This window comes from Sycon ciliatum, chromosome 13 (genome assembly GCF_964019385.1).
Source record: "Sycon ciliatum chromosome 13, ocSycCili1.1, whole genome shotgun sequence".
Classification (NCBI taxonomy): Eukaryota; Metazoa; Porifera; class Calcarea; order Leucosolenida; family Sycettidae; genus Sycon; species Sycon ciliatum.
This window is the reverse complement of record NC_088655.1, coordinates 6645939-6673457: the sequence shown is the minus strand read 5'-3', so window position 1 is coordinate 6673457 and position 27519 is coordinate 6645939. Positions and strand designations below refer to the sequence as shown.

The 27519-nt window shown below is 48.8% G+C and overlaps 1 protein-coding gene and 1 long non-coding RNA gene across 2 annotated transcripts in view; both read right to left on the bottom strand.

The window, feature by feature from the left end:
* The window catches only part of LOC135829113 (serine/threonine-protein phosphatase 6 regulatory ankyrin repeat subunit A-like), a 209565-nt gene extending 193512 nt beyond the window's left edge, over positions 1 to 16053 (bottom strand). Inside the window, exon 1 of the mRNA XM_065341520.1 lies at positions 15721 to 16053. The gene's annotated coding sequence lies outside the window, so the exon portion shown is untranslated. The remainder of the gene's footprint in view (positions 1 to 15720) is intronic.
* A 3470-nt stretch (positions 16054 to 19523) lies between these two features.
* On the bottom strand, positions 19524 to 21015 carry LOC135829729 (uncharacterized). The gene is made up of 2 exons (XR_010555898.1): positions 20922 to 21015; positions 19524 to 20772 (listed from the first exon to the last, which is right to left on the bottom strand). It is a non-coding gene; the product is annotated as an uncharacterized LOC135829729 (long non-coding RNA).
* Positions 21016 to 27519: the final 6504 nt, after the last annotated feature.

Here is a 27519-nt window from a genome sequence, read left to right as displayed (position 1 = left end):
TTTTTCACTCCATAGGGGCACGATTTAGACGATCGACTTCGCCTCCTCCTTGTGCAGTACGACTACCAGAATGGTGGCTGTAGGTGTTTTCGCCTGAAGCTCCCACGACACCTTCAAATGAGGGGAACAAGTAAACCACCACGCATAAAAAATCACTTCTGGCCACCGTGTACCGCGCGCGTAGGTCTACTGATCATCAGTCTGATCTGTGTCGACATGTCAAACAGTCAGACCATGCGTGCTCGGCCCTGCCTGTTTCACGAATCCAATGGCCCCGGAGACTGGCGATCTTGTGACGCATCGCGATCGCGGCTCCGAGCACTCCGCACCGTATCCGCCGGATAATTCACCCTTTCTGCGCTTCAGTTTTCTCCAGCCAGGTTGTCGCCTGAAAGTCGACCTCAAGGCCGGTTATTTATTTCGATCAACTTCTCGACGATCACTTCTGTGATCTTGATTCGTCGGCCGCCACATCGTGAACGACTGCGAGAGAGATCAGCAAACTGGACGGAGCGATGCTGGTGCTTTCTGCACGGAGTTTCTGGGTGACGCGTTTGCTGAAATTCTGCGAAACAGCGATTGCAGCGATTTCAATCCGCCAGGAGGCACTCGAGAACGATCGCCCAGGAGGTTCTGGTACTCCGTGACAATCCCCCATCGCAGCGGGGTGTTGATTTCAGCATCATGCCTTCTCTGTGTTGCGCGAGAAGCAACAGGAGTCCTCTGACGACAAAATTTGGACGTAAAATTCTCGAGTCGACTAGGATCCCGAGCCGCTGCCTCCGTTGGAGTTAGAGCCATTTCTTCTTGAACATCACAAATTGACAACTGAAGAATAGTGTTAGGTAGCTGCAAAGTTTATTCCGTCCTGAGGAATATATGAATTTGTTTGGTTGACGTTCGAAGCGAAACGCACATTTTAATAAGTCGGACCAAGTAAGATTCTGGCTAACAATTTTAACTAAACGAGTGCAGGTCAAATTGGAGTCCCTACCAAAATAGTTCCAAAAACTAACTGTAATATCGAACACAACCAATCCAGTCAGTACCACTGAAGTCACTTTATCGTGCCACACAGGACTCCCAAACAGCTGGGGCGGATGGCGGGAACGCGAGGTTCGCCTTTCCATCACGCCAACTGGCGGAGCACTGTCAAATACCTGAGCTGTGTCCTCCTCGTCTCAGGCGGCGGTGGTTGTCCGTTGGCACCAATTGACTTCGGGCCTTGGTCAGAGGTTTCCTTTTCCAGCTCCTTAGGTAGGCGGTTGGCAAAATCCTCTGACAATGTAGCGGCGGATCCTGTATCAATCACAGCGTTTACTGGACATCCATTCACCACTCCAGGCACCAACATGTCCGCACGCTCACTCGCATGTTCAAAGAAGACCGAACACATAGATCAGGCTATTGTTTTCTGTCGCAGTCTAAGTTTTGCAGATACTGACTTCAACCCCAGGGTTCCAGTTCCCGTGAAAATCTAAAAAAACAGATGCAAACGACCTCCCGTCATTTACAGCACAGCCTTGAAGCTGTGCTCTTCGTTAATAATGACAACTCTCGGAGTAAATTCTCCGACAGACTAAGAATCCGCAGAAAAGGGCACTAGACTAGAGCCATTTCGTCGCTAAAGAGCGGTAAAAGCCGTACTATTCTGCTCTGCTCTGAATCCCCCGCGTGGTTTCTCTGACAATTTCCCAGGACAGGGGGTATACTCCTCCAGCTAATAAAGTTCCAATGGGTCCCTCGGGATCATTGTGTTTTGAACCATTATGCTGGGGGTCTCTACGCCCAGAGCTTGGAAGATAATCAATCAGGCTTCCGGTAAATTCCGGGCATGGTCATCGCAGAGCTATCCGATATCCAAAGAGTGGTAATGCCATCAGCTATATCCCAGAGGCTAATTCATAGTTTTCTTGTAAGAACATTTTTTCTTGTAAGAAAATTTGATTGAGACATAAGTAATTTTCAGCGAAGAGACTATTTGATTTGAGAATGGTGTGTGCAGGGATCTACATGTAATGAAGTGGCTGCAGTGGAGCTTGCATACAATAAGAAATCCTCAATTTCTATCCAACTTATAGAAACGTCTTTGCACAAAACATACATAAAGATGTTCTTGATAATCATATTGAAAAGACGTTTCTATCAGTTTTATAGAAATTGATGATTAGGAAACCGAAGTAACAAGCATGATAACCTAGGTGAACGCAAAGCATAGGGAGGGCACTGGGCTTTCCAGCCAACGTATTTGTAAACCAATTATTAATTATCTGTAGTTGGAATGTTCAGCGTGTATCAGGCGCGTACCAGCGTACATGCCAGCAGTCACTTTGACTGGCGGGGTACCAGCGTACATGCCAGCAGTCACTTTGACTGGCGGGGTACCAGCGTACATGCCAGCAGTCACTTTGACTGGCGGGGTACCAGCGTACATGCCAGCAGTCACTTTGACTGGCGGGGTACCAGCGTACATGCCAGCAGTCACTCTGACTGGCGGGGTATCAGCGTACATGTCCGCAGTCACACTGACTGGCGGGGTACCAGCGTACATGCCAGCAGTCACTTTGACTGACGGGGTACCGGCGTACATGCCAGCAGTCACTCTGACTGGCGGGGTACCAGCGTACATGCCAGCAGTCATTTTGACTGGCGGGGTACCAGCGTACATGCAAGCAGTCACTCTGACTGGCGGGGTACCAGCGTACATGCCAGCAGTCACTCTGACTGGCGGGGTACCAGCGTACATGCAAGCAGTCACTTTGACTGGCGGGGTACCAGCGTACATGCGAGCAGTCACTTTGACTGGCGGGGTACCAGCGTACATGCCAGCAGTCACTCTGACTGGTGGGGTACCAGCGTACATGCCAGTCACTCTGACTGGCGGGGTACCAGCGTACATGCCAGCAGTAGCTCTGACTGGCGGGGTACCAGCGTACATGCCAGCAGTCACTTTGACTGGCGGGGTACCAGCGTACATGCCAGCAGTCACTCTGACTGGCGGGGTACCAGCGTACATGCCAGCAGTCACTCTGACTGGCGGGGTACCAGCGTACATGCCAGCAGTCACTTTGACTGGCGAGGTCCAAAAATTGGTACTCGAAGGTTTCGCTAAACACGCTTAATACGGACTCGGATTGCTGTCTTTTTGTGAAAGGCTGAGTGCGCATCTGGGCACGCATGAACCGCAAGCGTACCGCGTCCACGCGCCAGTTGTGAACACAGCTTAAGCTTCAATCTGTGGCCTCCTGCTTTGCTGCAATTGCGGCTGGGGTCGACGTCTTCACCAGGATTTGAGGCGGACCCTTCAGTACTCAACAAAACGCTGAACAAGAAGCGTGTTCAAATTCAGGTCATGAAACATTGTTTTCAAGCAATGGATGCCTGCAGGTGTCAGGTGATGACGTCATACTAGCATTTTTTACACTAGATTATAATGAGCAGTAGCAGTAGCAGCAGCAGCAGAGAGATAGGGTAAGCAGTTCAGCACCTTCTTTCCTTGACAAGCACTGCGCTCATGTTGTTGCTGTTTTTAGGCCTGCTACCTTCGCAGCAACATGCGCCACAGGTAGCGCATTTCAGGAATTTGAGAACACTTTGTTCTTGCAAAACTCAACTTCAGCATGCCAAATTCAAGTGATATACCAGGATTCGTATCCCTTTGTTTGCAAACAAATTCACGGTTTGCGTCAGACTCGGCTAGAGGGCAAGTTTTCCGCATCCGCATGTACGCCACCAACCCTTAAAGGATCAAGGAGCAGATGCAGCTCCTAAAGCGGTGGGAGGGAATGTGGGCCGGTATGAACTACAGAAAAAAAGATTCGCACTCTGGGCGAAATATTGCGGAACGCGAAGAATTTATTTGATGCGGAAGAGAGCTCCAAGACCACAACGGTTTTCGTAACAATTGCGTGGGAAGGGTCATACCAATGTTCGAACCCAGAAATCAGTGATTTCGATAGCCTGACTAAGACAATCAAGTCACAAACATTGCCATTTGCGAAGCGACAATTGTAATGACAAGTCGGAAGTACCTATATTTTTTTATTCAAACTGATAGAAACGTCTTTGCAATACAAAACCCGCTCCCGATAATAAGATTTTTTAAGGGGGACATGTCCCCCAGAGCCCCTCTTCCTCTTCGCCTCCTTTCGGTCATACAACTTTTTAGAACCTGGTAGCGCCCCAGCAAAGTAATCTGTCAGGGACTAGGACTGCCCTGAAAAGAGAACAAAATGCAAACCCCAACAGGACTGGAACCTGCGACCTTGCTTGTCATGAGCATAGCTCTAACTATCTAACCTATGGCACTGTGCACAACCTAGAAAGCGATGACAACTTTTCCACTAAAATTTCAGCTCAAAAAAACTTTCCAATCAATTTTGTTTTTCTCGTGAATGGTCACCGTTTCCGGTTGAAAGAAGTCCTTTCTTTGGAATTTGACGAAATTATTCATCGACTAATTTTCTCTGTTTGTAAAACACAAGGATTGAGAGCGAGTGGATATTGAAGCAGCCTAAATACCTTCGCGTTTGAATTGCTGTTGCTGCGCTTCACTATGAACAATACAATACCATGCGGACAAATGTGAGCACACATCACGGAGTACTGTACATCAGCAGAAGCCTTTTCTAATAAATCGTTACGGGTTAGGGCTGGCTGCTGTACTACTAGAACTCCGCGCACACCTTCAGTGAAATGTTGGGGACTGATTGGGAGATGCTTACCTGACTTCAAGCCAGGGAGAAGCACCTGCTCCCGAAAGCGGCCGGATGGTTCTTGTCCGGCGTCTGCTATTCTGGTAACGTTGACCCGGATGATAGGTAGTCCCACAAATCTAAACGCCACCTGCCGATTGGCAGGTAACGAACGAAAGCGCTGAACTTCCGCAACCGGATTGCGACGGAGCGTCACTCAAACTCCCAGAAAATAACAATAATGAAGGGCCGCAAGCAGAACACGCATCCGCCCAGAACACCTACAGTAGTGACTTTACTCCCTCGCACCCAGACGCTGATTTTTTGGAAACAAGTTTCTATACTTCCGATGGGAGAATCCGACATGGCAGTGCATTTCGGCGTGGCCAGGTCAAATTGTAGAATATCGCATCGAGTGAATTGCTTTATCTGAGAGAGGAGATGTTCGTGCCCTTGAGACCCGAAGTCCCGTTTCCATACGACAAAATTTAGGAGCTCTGCGCTCAGCGCCTTTTCAGGGTATGAATTTCGGGTTGTTCTGGTCGGGTCGCAGCGTCGCGGACTATTCCATCGTCTTCACCGTCGAAAAACTACTGGCCATGTGAAATTACAAGGTGGTGAGACGCTTTCGTCTTCCTCTACGAGCGAATTTGTTCTGCGCCAGCATACCAAAGTATGCAATTTCGTACGCGCAGTTCGAGTGACGAGGCGTGTGCACTGTACACTGTACTGCATGCACTGACCGTGCGGTCGTTCTCGATTCTCCCATCACTCCCATTCATTTCTGTTTCCAGCGAAAGTCCAACTTGGCGCACTTCAAATCACTATAACTCGAGAATGGCTGGGCCGATTTGAATAATACTTGCAGATTTCCTATGTACTACGCCTGGGAGAATCGAATGAGACCAAAATCGAAGCGATCGGAGCAAGTTTTGGAAATTGGGTGTAGTCACTACCTACAGACGGCAACGAGCAAGAAAAAAACGATTTCGCATTCAACTGACACGGACGGCGCAGCAGTCCAAGATCCTGTCTACACGTTCGCTGCACGCTCCAGCGGCCAGAGCTCTGTGGCTTCATTCATCTGTCTGATCTGGCAAAAGATGTAGATTTACGCGTAGATTATGTACATGACTGTAGAACATGACATCAGATTCTACTGCCTGCTCCACTCTACAAAAGTACAGTGCTACTCGTGTACATCAACACGTACTAGTAGATGTACGAGTAGGTCTAAAATCATTGCGGGCCCATCTTTCCGCTGATACCACGCCAACTCCGAAATGAAGCCGACTGTCGACTGTGTCGCCAGAGGCGGACAGACTAGCTGTTCAAGTGTCATCACATATACTTAGAGTTTGTAATGTCGAAAGTTATGAAAAAGTTTGCTCGTAAGGTGGCCTCCCCTCTCCACGCTGGCCGTGGAAGGGAAGGTTCGCCACCTAGTTCAGAGAGTGATATCACAGTAGATGCGTCTCCCCCTGCTCCAGGTACAGGCATTGGACAAAAACGTAGAGCTGAGAGCCCGACGGAGAGTCTCGCCCCGAGTGACACTGAAGTCAGACAAACAGGTGCAGAGAAATCCGTTAAGAAACAGCACGCCTGCACCGCTTCAGGTGCAGCCCTGTGCGTCGGGCCTGTGAACGCTGGTGGTGACGGCCAGAGCATCACTGTAGAGATGAGAGACATGTTTGAAAATTTCCGTCATGAACTTCGAACGGAGCTGAAGACAATCGTGACAGACAGCATTGCCGAGACCATCGGACAACGTCTGGACAGTCTCGAAGTCGTCGTGAACGAGCAGCGCCAGGACATCAACCGCCTGTCAGCGGAGAACCGGCGCTTGAAAGCCGCGATCGAAAAATGTGCTGAAGATGTTGTAATCTCAGAGAATGGCGCCAAGTCCGCCATTGCGGAAGTAAAGCAGACAGTCGCCACCTTCACTGCCAGACATCCTGTCGCCAACCTCACCAGCCCAAATCCAGCTGGAAATGCCATACAGGGCACCTCGGAGGCGACACTGCATGACCTCGTGGCTGAAGCCACGGATAGAAGCAGCAGAGTGAACAACATCGTGCTACGCGGCCTTTTGGAGAGCCCCTCCGAAGACCTACCTGCCATAATCAGCACCTTGGCTCCGCAAGTTGCCCCCGGGGACATCCTGTCTGCGACGCGCATCGGTCAGTTACACAGTAACACCACTGGTGCTGTCACGACTTCAGCTCGTCTAGTGCGAGCTGTGCTGGCTCCCACCACCAAAGCGCAGCTAATGCGCCACAAAACGCAGGCCAAGCACAAAGGCGAGAACGTCTATATTCAGCACGATTTAACCCGCCAGGAACAGGCAAGACGAAAAGAGCTGGTTCCCACGTTCCGTGCTCTGAGAAGCAAAGTCGTCAAATGCCACCTTCCACGTGATGCCATTACACTGAACGGTAAACACTTGACATCCCAGGACACTGCCCGCCTCCTGACCACACAGAGCCAATAGGAAACAGCCCGGGCATCCCCAACACCACACAAGACATCTGCAACTGCTACGGCTACCACTACTGCACCGTCTACCAGCACGATCAGTATTGCTCATTTATCACCAGCATCAACAGCTACAACTCGAAAGCTAAGTATTGCTCATATTAATGTATGTAGTCTTTATAATAAATTGCATGAGATCAAATCACTTCTACATGCTCATAATATTGATGTATTGACCCTCACTGAAACATGGTTGACCGACACTGTTCCTGATAACTGTATAAACATACCGAACTACACCGTGCACAGACAGGACAGGCAGACTGGGAGAGGAGGCGGTGTCTGCATGTATGTTAGAGATGAGTATGATAATCGGAGATTACACCACTCCTCAGACGTGGAAGTGCTTGCTGTGCAGATCAATGTATGCCAACAACCATTGACCATATTTGGCGTTTACCAAGCGCCAGCGGTACCTGTAAGCTTCTGGTCGATCCTCACTGACTTGATCGACGACTCGCTGAGACGTGCACCAGCCTCCACCTGCTCTATTGTTCTAGGAGATTTCAATGTGAATGTACAAGATCCTAATCATACACACTACTCTCATCTACAAACACTCTGTAGTGATTTCGACCTCCGAAATGTTGTCACCTCACCAACCAGATATCCAAGCGGAACAACGATAGATCTAGTATTAGTACCCAACTCCACTTTCACCACACCACCTGCAGTACTCAGCGGGACTGATATTGTCTTCAGTAGTTCGACTGTAATTGCGTGTGATATTTCAGACCATAATCTGGTTCATGTTCATTTCACCGTCCATTCTGATGCTCAGCCACACCAGACGAGTAGACAAATACAGATACGTAAGCCACCAGTTCGGTCTCCGAATATCATAGATTTCCAAGAAACAGCCACTGAGAAAATGTGCAACCTGTCCCACCACGCTAGTGCCTCACCGCCAGAGTCTCTAAACACACGCATTGTACATTGGCAGACTGCAGTTCAGGGTGCACTAGACGAGCATTGCCCTGTTAAACGTGTGAATATCAAGAAAGCATACGCTCCAGCCCCATGGATGGATGATGAACTCCGCCTTCTATTGTTTAAGCGCAAACGGGCGCACCGTGCAATGCTCAGACACCCAGACCAGTCAGATCTCGTACAACAGTTTAGAGCACTTCGCAGGCAATGCAAATACCTAACTAGAAAGAAACGGTCGACATACTTCCAAGAACAACTTGTCTGCCACAGAGGCCACCCAAGAGAACAGTGGGGTATTATAAACAATCTACTTGGCAGAGCTAAAGCAAATCAGGAACCTGCTGCTAATGTCTCCGACATCACAAAGACATTTGCGAAAGTCGTGAACGATCCCTCGATTTCTGATAGTGCACCTTGCATGCCCCACGGCCCTCTACCTGAATACTCATTAGCTCAGTTTTCATCAGTCAGTGTTCCGGAAGTGCAATACTACATCCAACGCATGAAAAGCCGTAAAGCCACCGGACCAGACAATGTTCCAGTTGCTGCTTACAAGTTAATCAACGATGAGATCGCTCCCTCACTATCCAAGTTGTTATCTGAATCTCTGACGTCTGGTGAATTCCCAGCTCCATACAAGTCAGCCCATGTTTGCCCCATCCACAAGCGCGGTGATAAGTCGGTCTCCTCCAACTACAGACCAATATCACTGCTCCCCCATATGTCAAAGTTACTTGAGCACATAGTGCATGATCAACTCATACGCTACATCCAGAATGCACCACCCGCACTGCAACATCTCCCTGCAGAGCAATTCGCCTACCGCAGAGGCCACTCCTGCGAAGACTTGCTGACTTGTGTTACCAACGATTGGATGCTCGCCTTGGACAAGGGTGACTACGTAGTGGCTGCCTTCCTTGATATGTCAAAGGCCTTTGACACTGTCAACCACAACATGTTACTTCAAGAACTACTTGAGATTGGTATTGGCGGAGTCGCTCTGCAATGGTTTCACAGCTACCTTACAAACAGACAGCAGTGCGTGGTCACTAAGACTCAACAAGGGCAACCATACACAAGCAACAGAGGCGTTCCACAAGGCTCTGTTTTAGGGCCGTTTCTATTTAACTTGTCCGTGAGGAAACTCCCCGCTGTGCCCAAACACTGCAAAGCCCGTCAATACGCAGATGATGTGTCTTTATACAGGGCGGGGAAGAATGTCCAGAACTTATGCAAAGACCTCACAGAGGACATCATCAAAGTAAAGGAATTCTTGGCAACGAGAGGTCTTATGTTGAACTCCTCGAAAACCCAGCTTGTTGTGTTCAGGCCAAAGTCGAAACCTCTTGACCCCGATGTCAACGTTCAGATTGAAGATGTCACCATCACCCCTAGTGCACACGTGAAATACCTCGGTATAGTTCTTGACGAACATCTCTCCTTTGGAGTTCACATTGCACAATTAGAACGTAAAATAGGCTGTAAGTTAGGAATGTTTAGAAAGGTCCGAGACCATTATTTTAACGATCGATGCTAAGAGGGCTTTCTACATCTGTTCCATTCAGTCCATACTTGAGTATGGCTCTAATTCCTTTGCTCACTGCCTTTCTGCCTCCCTCCATGACCGTGTTGTCCGACTTAGTAATAGAGCGCTGCGTATTGTATTTTGCATGCCCCGCCTATCTGATGTCTCCCTTGTTCTTGCCCGCTACCATATCATTCCCTTGTCTGTCAGGTACCAATTCAAGCTGTACGTTCTAACGTACCGTGCGCTTCATGATCTGGCTAGTGTCTTTGTTGCTAACTGTTTCTGTCTCCGCTCTAATTCTACCTGCACTAGTTCTCGCACCCGCTCTCAAGTGTCCTCTTCCCTTGCTCTTCCGACAGCCAAACGTCGCTATGGTTTATTTTCTGTCACTTTCCTTGGCTCTGACCGCTGGAATGCCCTCCCAGCGGAGGTCCGCTCAAGTTCTTCCTTTGCATACCTTCCGTAATTCTGTTCTTCATTTTTAGGGTACCCTGTCAAAAGGCCTTAGGCCTGTGGGGATTGCCCTATCAAAAAAAAAATTTAAAAAATTTAATAATAATAATAATAATAATGCAACAGTGATCGATGTCGCCTGTACAGTGCACTATTATCATTATGTAGACGCTAGGCTTGTCTGTTCACACACTTACACGTCATGTGGTACACAGCCGGGCTAGATCGTAGTAGACGCAATGCAGGGCAGAGGAAATGAGATCCTTTTTTTTACAGGCAGTAGCTACAGCCAGTTCAAGGCCAAAGGCAAATGCGTAAAAAGGCTGTCATCCACAGCAGCACTCTACACAACACATCATCATCATGCAAGTACTAGCACATTTTACTCATTCATCCTGAGACGCTCGCCACGTTTTTTAAAAATTTCGGCCAGTCGGCTACTACATGTGTCGTATCCGGTCGGCCCCGGGGTTGGCCCCCACGGCTGCGGTTTGACATGAACTACTTACTAATAAACCTTCACATTACAAGGCCGTGCAGTGGTGGCCACTTGGAGATAGTCCCACCAACAGAACTACTCTTACGCACGCACGCACATATACCTAGACATACTCTCATACACACACACTCAGGCATATACAGACACGTACACTCAGACCAGCGTTCAGGTTTACTCACATCTTCACAGGAGGGTACATGTAACTCAGTTCAAGAGAAGATAATGAAGAGCACAAGGCAAGATAGAGAGAAAAGGAAGGTGATGGCAATACTATCCAATTGCGGCCATGGAAGTCCATGGCCACCAGATTGCTGGTCCCGCATGCAATAGCGTATCAAACCGTAGTAAATATGTGTACAAACTGTTGCATAAAGAGCGGGAGCTAGGTGGGGAAATAACAGCGTGTACCAAATAAGGAAGGCCCCAGGCCTTGCGTGAAGACATAAAATATAGACGATTATGAACCCGTTTATGGGAGATAGATAAATAATTAGACACCTAAATAAGGCAGACTTGTCACGTAGAGGCCTAAAAGGCACGTGTCAATAGTATGGATACGACATATCCCCCTGCTTACACGGAAAAGAACATGTCCTCGTGAGCAACGTTATAAATTAGACTAAGATTATGGCTAACAATTTAACTAAACGAGTGCAGGTCAAATTGGAGTTCTTATCAAAATCTGTTCAAAGACTTACTGTAATATCGAACACCACTAATCCAGTCAATACCACTGAGGTCACTTACTCGTGCCACACAGGACTCCCAAACAGCTGGGGTGGATGGCGGGAACGCGGAGTTCGCCTTTCCATCACGCCAACTGGCGGAGCACTGCCAAATACCCGAGCGGTGTCCTCCTCGTCTCGGGCGGCGGTATCAGTGGCATCAGGCTGGTAGGACGGAGTCAGGGTGGATGCCATGGGCTGCGGTGGGTCCGACTCATCTTGCTCGTGAACCTCCTGCAGCCGACTCGGTCGATGATGGCAACTTTTCAGCCGGTTGACGTGCACTATCAGCCGACGTGCCGTGGGCTCAGACAGTTTGATGCGGTAGGTGACGGCTGAGAGCTTCTCCTCGACTAGGTACGATCCGTGCCAAAGTCTAGCAAACTTGGCGGTTATACCCGTCGGTGTAGCTGGCACCAGAAGCCACACTGCGTTACCTGCTGCAAACGTCACGGCCTTAGCGTAGCGATCACGGATATGCGCTTGATAACGGTGCACGTTGCCCAGGTGTTCCCGGACCTGCGCATGAGCGTCCTCCAGGCGTCGGCGGAGAGCACTCACAAATTCCGGCTGTGACGATTCTGCGGATGCTTCTCCTGGCGGTAATCTAAATGCCAAGTCTTGAGGTAGGCATTACTCCCGACCAAAGAGTAGATAGCTTGGACTGTAGCCGGTACTAGTCTGCGGCGTCGAGCGGTATCTCATCAAGAAGGCTGGCAACTTGATGTCCCAATCTCGATGATTCCTGCAGACATAGTGCGCCAGGCCACGCTCAAGCGTCTGGTTGAATCTTTCAAGCAGACCGCCACTCTGTGGATGGTACGCAGTTGTCCTGGTCTTATCTTTGCCAAGCAGAAAGCAAACACTGCGAAACAAAGAGCCATCAAAGTTTTTGCCCTGATCGGTATGCAACCGATCAGGGGCAATAGTCCACTACAACCAAAATATGGCGGTTCCCTTCCGCTGTCTCCGGTAAATTGGGGATCAAATCCGTTGCTACTCGCTCAAAAGGATACCCCGTCCAGGAAGACTGTGGTGGAGCGCCAGACCCTCTGCCTACGGGACGTTTCGACTGGCTACAGGAAGAACAACTTGCAACCGAATCTAAGACATCTTTCTTCATGCCTACCCAGTGAAATTGTTGCGTCAGTTTCTTCTGCAGGGGTGTAGAACCCGTATGTCCCCCCCCCCCCCCTGGTCATGATACTCTTGCACAACCAAAGAACGTAAATGTCGGGGAACTACGACTTGCAAGATAGATGGCTTACTGGAGCAGGGGTCCTCCCAACGACGGCACAACACCCCCTCATGATGAACCAGCATTTCATGATTTTTCCACAAAATACGTACCTCAGGACTGCTACCCATCATGTCCTGCGGGCAAGGCGGAGAGTCCATACCTGGCCAGGACACAACTTGGGCGAGATCTCGGTCCTTCTCCTGTTCCGTTTCCCATCTTGACCACTACCAGTTGAAACGGCGGATGAGGGGTGTGGGGATGTTGCCAACGTCGTTATTCACGGCCCCTACGAACAGCGTCGTCGGAGCATCAGGGTGGCGTGACAGTGCATCAGCGTTAGCGTGTGATCGACCTGCCCTGTACAATGTGGTGAACTCACATTCAGACAAAAATTCCAGCCAGCGAGACACAATCGCCGGTGGATGTTGAAAGTTAGCCAAATGTTCCAGAGAATGGTCGCTGTGCATATAACAAATTCAAATTTTCTACCAAGCAGGTAGCAACGGAAATGCTGCACAGCCCACACCAAGCCCAACAATGGGTTTTTTGGTGGGGGTTAGACAATGGGAAGTAGCTATGTAGGGGCGTGAGCCCGCCTTTCGGCACCGGAAGAGGACCCACACCTTTATCTGGTGAGCTGCGTCGCGTTTGCTGTGGAGTGCTGTGTTGTGCAGTGGAGCTTGCATACCATAAGAAATCCTCTATTTCTATGCAACTAATAGAAACGTCTTTGCAAAAAACATACATAAAGATGTACTTGATAATCATATTGAAAAGACGTTTCTATCAGTTTTATAGAAATTGAAGATTAGGAAACTGAAGTAAGAAGCATGATGACCTACGTGAAAGCAAAGCATACCGAGGGCACTGGGATTTCCAGCCAATTGATTTGTAAACCAATTATTAATTATCTGGATTTCCCAGAGGCTGAATCGAGTAGTTAGGGTGTATGGTGCTAGATTTTCATTTTTTTCATACATAACACGGGGTTTGATCACTGACACACTGACAGGTCAGGTACATTTTACGGAGTAATTATTATTATGCTGTGGTGCTAGCTTGTCCAATTGTTCGCACACATAACGTGGTATTGGAACATGCACTCTCTCCTTGCATGCATTCCTTCCATACACTTCGCATACATACTCATCCTACCAACTTGCTTCACGTTATGATCCTTGCGTTGAAAGCCCTATTTCACTTTTTAACCAGCTTCTTTACTGGTATGGTATTGTTGCACACCAGGCATGCTGCATCAGTTATTTTTTATTTATTTTTATTTCACCTTCCCGTGGCCTGAGAATATAGGCCAATATGGAGGGAGGGGGCGGTAGCCAGCCATGGTAGGGAAACAAAAACGAAGCAAAAATAAATAAATATCCCTTTATGTACTGATTTCCAGCACAGAATGCAGCAGAATTTAAATTTTCTGCACAATTTACACCTTCAGCAGGCTATAACTTTGACCTCCTTCAATGCATTTCCACAATCTTGGGCTCTTTGGAAAGCTCCTGGCGAGAGAAACGCCAGGATACCAGACTCCATCAACTAGCTGCCACGAATCAGGTGCGGGATTACAGCAAAGTCCACCCCAAGCCCAATATGCGAGAAACATCCACCATCAATGCCATTCCACTCTCCTCTATCACAGAAAGCTCTTTTCGAGGCGATTCAAACCTCAGCCAACAACGTCATTATCATGTGCTCAGTCGGTCAAAGAGCACACAGATAGGCATTTTCCCCTAAAATGACAAAGAGATCGGATCAAAGTATTTCCATAACCTACGAGGAGACAATAGTCGAAAAAATGGCAATGAATATAACTCAGGGCTGCCACTTACTCCGATTTTTGATCGCCTGTCCGACAAAGCGACCGATTTTGTTCACAAAGAGGGACAACCGATTATTATATTTTGAGCGCTTTTTAGTCCAGTTGGCCATTAATTCATAATTGACATGGTTGTAGTGCGTGTCCTGGACAGTTAAAAATGAGTTCTGGGGCCCCAACAGCAAGCCATTTTCCTTAACATTTTCACCAAGGGGGCCCTGCCTCCTGCACCCCCGCGGGGGACACCCCAGCACCCCCGTCATATTTTTCTCCCTCCAAGTGTGGCAGCCCTGTAACTAATTGTGCACTCATGAGCCACAACCATGTACATGTGAAATTTTGTTTTTTCTGCTGAATGGTCACCGTTTCCGATTGGAAGAAGTCCTTTCTTTGGAATTTGACGAAATTATTCATCGACTAATTTTCGGGAGAATGAAATTCAAGACACCACTGCAGCTGTACTTATGGTTGATAAATATGGTGGTAAAGACACACCTGGCAATATGGCGGTAAACACACGCCTGCCCACACACGCTCTCTAGGCTGCAAAGTTCTGGCACAGAGCTCTCCTTCTCACCACCACCACCATCAGTTCGCGCCTGGCGCCTGGTCGATGCATGGCTGGCGGTATGTTTACCGCCATATTGCCAGGTGTGTCTTTACCACCATATTTATCAACCATAAGTACAGCTGCAGTGGTGCCTTGAATTTCATTCTCCCGAGTCAAAGACATCCAAGAAGAAGATTGCCTGATGAGTCCAGCGGGGACGAAACGTACGTCGCAATCGAGCTATGTCGTTGCTGTGTCATCATCTATGTGCCATGCGCTACTTGATGTACCAGCCTGCAGTGCTATGCCGGATACCGCCAGCCATGCATCGACCAGGCGCCAGGCGCGAACTGATGGTGGTAGTGGTGAGAAGGAGAGCTCTGTGCCAGAACTTTGCAGCCTAGAGAGCGTGTGTGGGCAGGCGTGTGTTTACCGCCATATTGCCAGGTGTGTCTTTACCACCATATTTATCGACTAATTTTCTCTGCTTGTAAAGCACACGGATTGAGAGTGAGTGGATATTGCAGCAGCCGAAAATACCTTCGCGTTTGAATTGCCGTTGCTGCGCTTCACTACGAACAATACAATACCATGCGGACAAATGTGAGCACACGACACGGAGTACTGTACATCAGCAGAATCCTTTTCCAATAAATCGTTACGGGTTAGGGCTGCTGTGCAACTCGAACTCAGCGCAGACATTCAGTGAAACTTGGGGACTGAATGGGAGATGCTTACCTGACTTCAAGCCAGGGAGAAGTACCTGCTCCCGATAACGGCTGGGTGGTTCCTGTCCGGCGTCCGCTATTCTGGTAACTTTGACCCGAACGATTGGTAGTCCCACAAATCTGAACGACACATGCCGATGGGCAGATAACGAACGAAAGCGCTTCACTTCCGCAACCAGATTGCGACGGAGCGTCACTCAAACTCCCAGAAAATAACAATATGAAGGGCCGCAAGCAGAACACGCATCCGCCCAGAACACCCACAGACGGCAACGAGCAAGAACAAAACAGATTCCGCATTCAACTGAAGCGCGAATGGTGCAGCAGTCCAAGATCCTCTCTACACGTTCGCTGCACGCTCCAGCGGCCAGAGCTCTGTGGCTTCATTCATCTGTCTGATCTGGCAAAAGTTGTAGATTTACGCGTAGATTATGTACATGACTGTACAACATGACATCAGATTCTACTGTCTGCTCCACACTACAAAAGTACAGTGCTACTCGTGTAGTACGGTGTACATCCATATGTAGGTCTACATAATCATTGCGGGCCGATCTTTCTGCTGATGCTCCCACACCAACTCCGAAATGAAGCCGACAGTCTGTGTCGCCAGAGCAGAGGCGGACTAGCTGTTCTAGTGTCATCACATGCAACAGTGCTAGTGAGCGATGTCGCCTGTACTAAAATGATTATGTAGACCCTACAATAGCCCTGTTTGTTCACCCACGTACACGTCACGTGGTACACAGCCGGGCTAGATCGCGTAGTAGAAGCATGCAAGGCAGTGCAGGGGAAATGAGATCCTTTTTTTACAGGCAGTAGCTACCATGGAGTAGTAAAATACGTACATGTATGTATTTTTCTACTCCCTGGTAGCTACAGCCAAGGCCAAAGGCAAAGCCAAAGGCGTAAAAAGGCTGGCATCCACAGCAGCATTCTACACAACACATCATCATCATGCATGTACTGTCGTGGACATGGAAATCCAGTCGCACGTCTAGCTAGCTAGCGGCCCCAGGGCGCTGGCCATGCAGCCATTGCATGCTTTATTACGCGCTGCTGCTGGTCGCATCGTTTCAACAATAACATGGGCGCTGCATGCAACGACGACGTTCTGTACGCGCTGAGGGCTCCGGACCTGGTCAATCGACTGGATTTCCATGTCCGCGACAGTACATTGCAGCATTCAGTCATTCATCCTGAGCCGCTCGCTTTCTTTTTTTAATTTCGGCCAGTCGGCTACATAATTGTCTTGGGGGTTAGACAATGGGAAGTAGCCATGTAGGGGCGTGAGCCTGCCTTTCGGCACCGGAAGAGGACCCACACCTTGATCTGGTGAGCTGCGTCGCGTTTTGATCATGCTGACTGAGGCTACTCCTTTCCACAGTTGGGCCTCCACTAAGGCCGCGGTCACACATGAAAAGTTTGCATCGCTTTTAAGGCTGCATTCACACCCGGTACAAAAATTCGCGTTTACATGACTGTACAAACCACTTGCAACGCCTGTGCATTCACACAGTCAAATGCAGTGCATGCCAAAAACGTAAAAAGTGACCCGCGTGACCCATGGCGAAGAGCGGGAATTTTGATTTCTGCATGGCTGAGCGCACTTGTTCCGTGCGGCACTTGGCTCAATATTTCAAAAATCCTATTTCTTGGTCCGCTAGTATGATCTCGGTGGAACGCCTTCACAACTGGTGTATTCCTCTGAGTGTGCTGGAGTTGTGAACCCTAGCGGCCGTGTATATCATTTCCTGTTTCCTGATCACCTCCGGATAGCTGCTTTGCGCACAGATTCAGCTCATCTGCAATGCTCTTCTCGGCAACAGCTCTTTTAATCATAGTTCCATTTTCTCGCTCGTATTTTCCCCATAGTTCTATCAGCCGTAGCTTTACCTTGGCAGAAAAGACCACTCGAGGCATGGTACCGGATTCTCCAAAAACTAACCAAAACTCTGCGCATTCGACACACCAAACCACTCGGTTCGTCTTGCCTGAAAATTAAAAGCCGAAATCCGCTTTCAAAGCCGCCTTCAAAGTCGCTCCGGGATGGCTTCGAACGTTGATGTGATATTTCACTTTTCGCGCATGTTTTCATGCCCACTTCAAAGACCATGATGCTTGTAAGTTGTATGCGGTTTTGTACCGTGTGTAGGCCGCGGTCACACATGAAAAGCGTAATTACCGCAGCCGCTTTGGCGGAACACACGATGCAGCGGTCACACATGAAAAGCGTAACTACGGCAGCCGCTTTGGCGGAACAAACGATGCAGCGGTCACACATGAAAAGCGTAACTACCGCAGCCGCTTTGGCGGAACACACGATGCAGCGGTCACACATGAAAAGCGTAACTACGGCAGCCGCTTTGGCGGAACACACGATGCAGCGTTCACACATACATGGTAAACTACTGTGCTCCTCAATAGACCGATCCCCTTATTATTGTCTGGGTTCGAGCAAGGGGGCAACTCCGCAGTCGCGTGGGATCCTGCTGCACACACGCGACCAACCTCACCTCGGCCGTGCGCGACTTCTCGCATGCGAAGTGCAGAGCACGCGAAATCTACATGCAGTGCAAGCCTGTCTACAAAAAATGTCACAAGGACTTTTGATTTGAGCTGTTTTGTTTTTGTTCAGACGTCTTCCTTTTTACGACTTCAGGATGCCTTCTCAGGATCATTGCTGCGTTCCTCACTGTCAGAACAGGAGGACGATGCAAACAAGTCATTTCACTCCTTTCCTCGTGTGGAGCCACAGCGGCCTGGAGCAGCGGATCCAGGCTATGCCCCGTGAGGAAGGGCGTAGTTTTAGGGTCACTCTGAATAGTTGCAGCGATCATTTCGATCCCGAAATCGAAATCGTTTTGCCCAGCTCTACAAGGGCAGGATGAGTCCAGGAACCCGAACAGCTGTCCTACGGTACCAGGTTTGCTTTTCGCAAGAGAATGGAGTCTGGACGCCCTGCTCCCCATGCTCGCAAAACAGTATTTGCTGAGCCTAGTGCAGTTCGGTCATGGAAGTGCAGCGTCTGCATCACGAGCTCCCCATGCTCCCAAACCAGTATTTTGCTGAGAGGCAACGGTACTTTGAGTTGGAAAGGAAGCTGGCTTAGTGCAGTTTGGTCCTGTAATGGAAGTGCAGCATCTGCATCAGGAGCTGGCAGCAAGTAGAGCTCGTGTACAGAGTCTCGTGGAGCAGTTGGACGATGTGAGGACTGGGGTGAAGAAAGCCGAAAAACAGCTTACGTACAGTAACATAAAGAAAGACTCTGAGCCGCTCCAGTTTCTGACTGGTTTGCCTTCAGGTGTTTGGACTGCTCTGTGGGACTTCTTTGAGCCTAGCCGAGAAAATGTACTGCGCCGCGCCAGATCTGCGAAGACGGAAACTGAGGGACGGCGGATACAGTTGGAGGTGGCCGTAAATCGCCAATGAGCATGTAATGGAGGATCAGCTGCTATTGGCATTGATGTGTCTAAGCCTGGGCCGAATGGAACAGAAGCTGGCATGCGTGGCACAAGTTAATCATCCGTTTCACGGTATATAGCTAGCTGAGCTGGAAAGATGTCTTGTTCCTCCGTTTGGGCATGATCCCCATTTGGGCGAGCTGGCGAGATGTTCAGTCATCGATGCCATGCACCGCAAGACATTCTGCATTGTGGATGAAACAGTTCTATTTTGCCATGCACTTAGGGTTCTCGCACCGGCACGGCACAACAAGACCCAACAGATCCTTGCGCTCGTATTTTCTCCCATGGTAACATTGCTGATCACAACACCCAGTAGCCAGTCGCAGATGCAACCAAATCAACCAGGTTCTCTTACTCTTTTTTTCCAATACTGAAACCAAGGTATACCAATATTTGCATCGAATGCAGTGATGATTTCAATACTGTCCACCAGTACAACGCATTACCAGACTGGCATATAATCATGATAATATTATCCATTTCGCAATCACTGTCATTGCTTTCTTAGATCTCCAATCATCAATATCGGACCATAAACCGTCTATCATCTTATATTATATCATCATTAATATCCTGCTACTATCCTCCTCTAACGATGAGCTCGAAGAAACGAAACAGCTGTCTTGAGGCGTAAACAATATCTGTCAACGGAAGTGTCCTTGCTGTGCTGGTGTGTTTATGCTTCGTGCATTAGTTCGGCCAAGAGCGCATGGTGGTGGCGGGTTGAGGATGTAGTACAGCGGAGTATGACCGAAAGCTCTGTCACAATGTATTTTATTAGGAAGGTATAGAAACAGAAAAAAACTGTATCTTGATCTTGGGCGTAAACAGCCCGTCTCACATTAAATATACTAGAAAATAGTTCACTCTGAACATGCAGTCTTCCTAAGAGAGAGAGAGAGGGGGGGGGGGTATATTCATACTCATAGGTTCGAAAGAACCGCACACACACTTTGTTGCAGACAGCGGCAAGCTTTGGCCATCGTACTTCGAAGAGGGAGCAATCCACTGCGCTACGCTTGCGATTAACAGCAAGCTTCGATCTTTCAAAGGTACGACTCATCACTGGCTCTGGGGTAATGTTCCTGGAACAAATGCCCCATTGCCGACTGCGGGCCAAGGAGCACGCAATCTGCCTTCCTGGGCGAGAAGTGTTCCAGCACAAGAAGCAGCACGAATACATGCTTACAAAGACCACCATCACCACCAGCCGGCACACAGCACTTCAAACACCATCCACTCCTTCCATGTGTTTGCACTGTCCTCCTCTAGCTCTTCACGCTCAACAAATACCACGCACTGCTCATCGTTTTTTTTTTATGCTTCCTCTGGGTTGGCTAGCCCTTCGACTTGACAAAACAGCGATCACCACTGCTATCGTCACCTCATAGCAGTCGCTTCCACCAGTGGCTTTTCCTGTCTTTGCAAGGTGTCCAAGGATGGCTGCTGTTGTCACTACAGGCAAATCAGAAGTACTTTAGTGGCTGATGTCCAACCAGATCATTGGAAAATCGATTTTTCCACTTCAGGGCTGCTGATCGCGATCGCGACTTGGTGACTTCGCAGCACCACGGTTACCTTCATAGAAGATGGCTCTGGAGAGGAAAAGGCAGACCAGAAAAAGGTTACTATTATCTTCAGCACCGATCTCAAGGAGAAAGAAATACGGTCTGCTGTAGCCTAGGCACAAAATAAATCTCACAACACGATTCGCGATTCGAATAATACCAACAAAAAAACTCACCTCTGGAGTAACTCCTGTTTGTGGCCCGAGATCGTTCTCTCCCGCGCCTTGAAAAAATCCTGCAGCTGCATCACAGTCCATGTCTCTCTCGAAGACTCTGCTCGCTACCAGCAGGAGGTTCAGCACCGCTCGAAGCCATCGCAAACCACTTGAACTAAGCAGAAGACATTCCAAAACAAACCTGAAACACAGTACTGTCAAAGATGCTGTCACGTTCAAAAACTAGCTCGATCGCGAGTGAGGTTGCCCCCGTGCTCGAACCCAGTATAATAAGGGGATCGGTCTATTATAGCTCAACGCTCCGCTTTGGAGGAGGGAATGCAAATGCAGCATGTCCTATTAAATTTTTAGATGTTCTTGTCCGAATTTAAGCGACCTTTGCTTGTACAAGTAGAGCTATCGTGGATCGCTGACAGCCTGCTGAATGTCTCCTGTCAAGTACACTCGTGGATTTGGGGCACATTCACTGCGGCCCAGTACGGGTGTATTTGAAAAATAGTTTAGTTTACATCAATATCAAAATTTATTATAGTTGTATAGCAGGGTGTCGTTGCCTCCTCCATGATCCATCATCGACCCAGCGACTGCGCGGATGCCGGCAGTTGCAGTGAGGGTGTGGCAGAGTACTCTACTACTCCCTGGTTGCAGTCCTAATGTTGCATACTCTGGTGGACGTATTGCTTGGAGAGAGAAGGAGAGAGTTGGAGATCGTCCACGATCGGGGCCAATGAGTTGGGAGACGGATTCCTTCACCAACTATGAGTATCCACTCATAACGATGCAGTATTGTTTGCCGGATCTCCAGAACGTACAGTTCATTGGCAAAGAAGAACAATATGAAAACTGAATACCAAACGGCGACCAAACAACACCAGAAACTCAGTGCAGAAGTAGGACACCAAACTCCAAAGCCATCACCATGCAGTATCCGCCAAAGCGGATCTGCGAAAGCGGAGCTTCCGCTCGCATTTTTTTTGGCGTAGCGAAATCCAAACTTTCCGCCAGAGCGTAACTAAGGTCTCCGCCGTTGCCGAGGCAACGGTGGAAGCGTAAGTGACGCTTTAGCGGAACCGCCAAAAAAAGTGCATGTGTGACCGGGGCCTAAGGCCGCGGTCACACATGAAAAGCTTGCACCGCTTTTGCGGAGGCGGAAAGCGGAACTACCGCAGCCGCTTTGGCGGACCACACGATGCAGCGGTCACACATACATGTAGACTACTGTGCTTCTCAACGCTCCGCTTTGGCGGAGAGAATGCAAATGCAGCACGTCCTATGAAATTTTAGATGTTCTTGTCCGAGTTGAAGCGACCTTCGCTTGTACAAGTAGAGCTATCGTGGATCGCTGACAGGCTGCTGAATGTCTCATGTCAAGTACACTCGTGGATTTGGGGCACATTCACTGCGGCCCAGCACGGGTGTATTTGAATATTAGTTTAGTTTACATCAATATCAAATTCAAATAGTTTTATAGCAGGGTGTCGTTGCCTCCTCCATGATCCATCATCGACCCAGCGACTGCGTGGATGCCTGCAGCTGCAGTGAGGGTGTGGCAGAGTACTCTACTACTCCCTGGTTGCAGTCCTAGTGTTGCATACTCTTGTGGACGTATTGCTTGGAGAGAGAAGGAGAGAGTTGGAGATCGTCCGCGATCGGGGCCAATGACTCGTTGGGAGACGGATTCGGAGTTATTCCCTCACCAACTATCCACTCATAACGATGCAGTATTGCTTGCGAGATCTCCAGAACGTACAGTTCATTGGCAAAGAAGAACAATATGAAAACTGAATACCAAACGGCAACCAAACAACACCAGAACTCAGTGCAGAAGTAGCACACCAAACTCCAAAGCCATCACCATGCTGGTTCCGCCAAAGCGGATCCGCGAAAGCGGAGGGTCCGCTCGCATTTTTTTGGCGTAGCGAAATCCAAACTTTCCGCCAAAGCGTAACTTACGCCTCCGCCGTTGCCGAGGCAACGGCGGAAGCGTAAGTTACGCTTTGGCGGAACCACCAAAAAAAGTGCATGTGTGACCGGGGCCTTAGGTAGCGGAGGCAAAAAGCGTAAATACGGCAGCCGCTTTCGCGGAACACACGATGCAGGGGTCACACATACATATAGGGCGGTTTCGATTACACGCATTTCCGTCAATTCTAGAATTAGTTATTGTTGATGCACAGTTCTATTACACAAAAGCTGACAAATTCCGTCGTTAGAATTGATTTTATCCAATTCCGTCAATTCTGAAGAGAGGGCGGAATTTCTCTAATTCTGGCGCCAGAATTGCACACTCGGTATGTTACCGGTCTGGTCATGTATCGTATCCGGTCGGCCCGGGGTTAGACTAGAGGCTGCGGTCGTCGACATAACTAACTTACTAAATCTTCTTACAAGGCCGTGCAGTGGTGGCCACTTGGAGAGAGAGAGTCCACCAACAGAATTACTCTTACGCACGCACTCACATATACCTAGACATACTCACACACACACACTCAGGCATAATTATACAGACACGTACACTCACACCATCGTTCAGGTTTACTCACATCTTCAACGAAGGCAACTTAGTTCAAGAGATGATATGAGAGCACAAGGCAAGAGAGACGAAAGCCGAAGCTTCCGCCTGAAGGCGGAAGGCAAGAGGGAGAGAAAGAGAGAGAGAGAGAGAGAGAGAGAGAGAGAGAGAGAGAGAGAGAGAGAGAGAGAGAGAGAGAGAGAGAGGAGAGAGAGAGAGAGAGAGAGATAGAGAGAGAGAGAAAGAGAGAGAGAGAAAAAGGCAATTGCCATAATATCTAACTACGGGCAGGAGGCTGATCCCCCCCCCCCCGTACGAACTATAGGACAAATAAGGAACCATAGTACACCCGCATGCCGCAGTGTACCAAAACTTAGCAATAATGTGTATAAACTGTATCATAAAGAGCGGGAGCCAGCTAAGGAAAAACAGGGTATACCAAATAAGGAAGGCGGCAGGCTTTGTGTGAAGACATAAAAGAAAAGGCGATTATGAATCCGTTTACGGGAGATAAATAAATAATTAGACACCTAAATAAGGCAGAATCAGGGGCGGATCCAGAGATCTCTACAGGGGGGTTCCGGTTGAGCCAAAATTGAACAGCCAAAATATTATGGAATCAGATGTGTGGTTGACACTTGTAAAATAACGACAATCCGATTGTGTTAGTGGAATCGCATGCTTTTAAAACACACTACGGACATAATAATTTTTATATTTTTCCATCATCGACCACACCACAACTGCGCTCTCCAACCGGCCTCAACATGTTGCCACAGCACACCACCATAGCTGGAGACTGAGTCGGAGCGCAGTTGTGGTATGGTGGACGATGGAAAACCTGTATACAGGGCCAAATGCTGCTGCTTACCCTACATTGTAAATTTTAGTACGGACACATCATATACATGTATGCAATCGACTGGCACACAGGTTCAGCGAGGGATTGAAGACCCCTTCAACTTCTTGTAAAGATCGAATATGCAAGCCATGGGTACGTTAAGAGCCAGGAATGCCGAAATGACAACTAAGTTACTTTCCCTGTCCATTTGGACTTTCGGATATTTTTGGCATTTTTACGATGCGAAATGCTCTATAGTCACAGGACAAGAGCATCGTCTTCACTTCAGTGACAGAAACAACAACAGCGAAACAGTGTCGACGGGGTACAATCCTTTCAATGTCATCTAAAACACATCGCTGGCGCAGCACTCCGTTCCTGCGGAGGAACAACTAGTCACTACTGCATGCTGCAGCAGGTAGAGATTACTGACTTTGCTTGGATGTCGGAGCCCTCATCTTCTGAGGAGCTTGAACTCTACGTGTACGGTTCGAAGTTCGTTGAAGAGTGTCAGTACTCGGAACATCCTTTCTCTTCTGCAAAAAAACTTGTCCAAGGAATACTGACCACACCACACCCATCCTGACCAGCAGTGATTGACAGCGCCAATGGAGGTAAGTTTGGATCGTTTCGAAAGATCAAAAAGGAAACAACCACCCAATGTTGTCTGCAGTGTCCGTTTGTAAATCACGGACGTGAACACCAGTACAGACTACAGACTACTATCCGTACAGTATCGATCTACCGCACGCGCATGCAGTGCACTGACTGACAGTCTGTGCTCCTAGACTCAGTGACTGCACTGACTGTGATCGGACGGACGTCCCTTTGTGCACACATGATATTTTTCGATATTTCTCAGCCGCACACTTTGCAAAATTTAGGGGGTTCCATGGAACCCCCGGAACCCCCCCTGGATCCGCCACTGAGAATTGTCACGTAGAGGCCTGAAAGGCACGTGTCAATAGTATGGATACGACATATCCCCCCGCTTACACGGAAAAGAACACGCCCTTGTGTTATACGTAACTTAATAAATTAAACTAAGATTATGGCTAACAATTTTAACTTCACGAGTGCAGGTCAAATTGGAGTCCCTACCAAAATTGTTCCAAAACTAACTGTAATATCGAACACAACCAATCCAGTCGGTACCACTGAAGTCACTCATTAGTGGCACACAGGACTCCCAAACAGCTGGGGCGGATGGCGGGAACGCGTGGTTCGCCTTTCCATCATGCCAACTGGCGGAGCAGTGTCAAATACCAGAGCGGTGTCCTCCTCGTCTCGGGCGGCGGTGGTTGTCCGTTGGCACCAATTTCCTTTTCCGGCTCCTTAGGTAGGCGGTCAGCAAAATCCTCTGACAACAATGTAGCGGCGGATCCTGTATCAATCACAGCGTTTACTGGACATCCATTCACCACTCCAGGCCCCAACATGTCCGCACGCTCACTCGCATGTTCAAAGAAAACCGAACACATAGATCAGGCTATTGTTTTCTGTCGCAGTCTAAGTTTTGCAGATACTGACTTCAACCCCCCTGTTCCAGTTCCCGGGAAAATCTACAAAAGCGGATGCAAACGACCTTCCGTCTTTTACAGCACACCCTTGAAGCTGTGCTCTTCGTTAATAATGACAACTCTTGGAGTAAGCACTCCGACAGATTGAGAATCCGCAGAAAATGGCACTAGACTAGAGCCATTTCGTCGCTAAAGAGCGGTAAAAACCGCACTCTTCTGCTCTGCTCTTAATCCCCTGGGTTGTTTCTCTGACAATTTCCCAGGACATGGGGCATACTCCTCCAGCTCATTAAGTTCCAATGGGTCCCTTGGGATCATTGTGTTTTGACCATTATATTGGGGGTCTCGACGCCCAGAGCTTGGAAGATAATCAATCAGGCTTCCGGTAAAATCCAGGCATGGTCATCGCAGAATTAGAGCTATCCGATCTCTAAAGAGCGGTAATAGCATCAGCTATATCCCAGAGGCTAATTCATAGTTTTCTTGTAAGAAAATATGATTGAGACATAAGTAATTTGCAGCGAAGAGACTTTTTGATTTGAGAATGGTGTGTGCAGGGATCTCCATGTAATGAAGTGGCTGCAGTGGAGTATGCATACCATAAGAAATCCTCTATTTCTATCCAACCAATAGAAACGTCTTTGCACAAACATACATAAAGATGTACTTGATAATCATAATGAAAAGACGTTTCTATCAGTTTTATAGAAATTGATGATTAGAAAACTGAAGTAACAAGCATGATTACCTAGGTGAAAGCAAAGCATAGGGAGGGCACTGGGCTTTCCAGCCAATTGATTTGTAAACCAATTATTAATTATCTGTAGTTGTAATTTTCAGCGTGTATCAGGCGTGTACCAGCGTACATGCCAGAAGTCATTCAGTCACTCTGACTGGTGGGGTGCCAGCGTACATGCCAGCAGTCACTCTGACTGGCGGGGTATCAGCGTACATGCCAGCAGTCACTCTGACTGGCGGGGTACCAGCGTACATGCCAGCAGTCACTCTGACTGGCGGGGTACCAGCGTACATGCCAGCAGTCACTCTGACTGGCGAGGTACCAGCGTACATGTCAGCAGTTACTCTGACTGGCGGGGTACCAGCATACATGCCAGTCGCTCTGACTGGCGGGGTACCAGCGTACGTGCCAGCAGTCACTCTGACTGGTGGGGTACCAGCGTTCATGCCAGCAGTCACTCTGACTGGCGGGGTACCAGCGTACATGCCACCAGTCACTCTGACTGGCGGGGTACCAGCGTACATGCCAGCAGTCACTCTGTCTTGCGAGGAACCAGCGTACATGCCAGCAGTCACTCTGACTGGCGAGGTACCAGCGTACATGTCAGCAGTTACTCTGACTGGCGGGGTACCAGTATACATGCCAGTCGCTCTGACTGGCGGGGTACCAGCGTACGTGCCAGCAGTCACTCTGACTGGTGGGGTACCAGCGTTCATGCCAGCAGTCACTCTGACTGGCGGGGTACCAGCGTACATGCCAGCAGTCACTTTGACTGGCGGGGTCCAAAAATTGGTACTCGAAGGTGTCGCTAAACACGCTAAATACGACTCGGATTGCTGTTTTTTGTGAAAGGCTTAGTGCGCATCTGGGCACGCATGAACCGCAAGCGTACCGCGTCCACGCACCAGTTGTGAACACAGCTTAAGCTTCAATTCGTGGCCTCCTGCTTTGCTGCAATTGCGGCTGGGGTCGACGTCTTCAGCAGG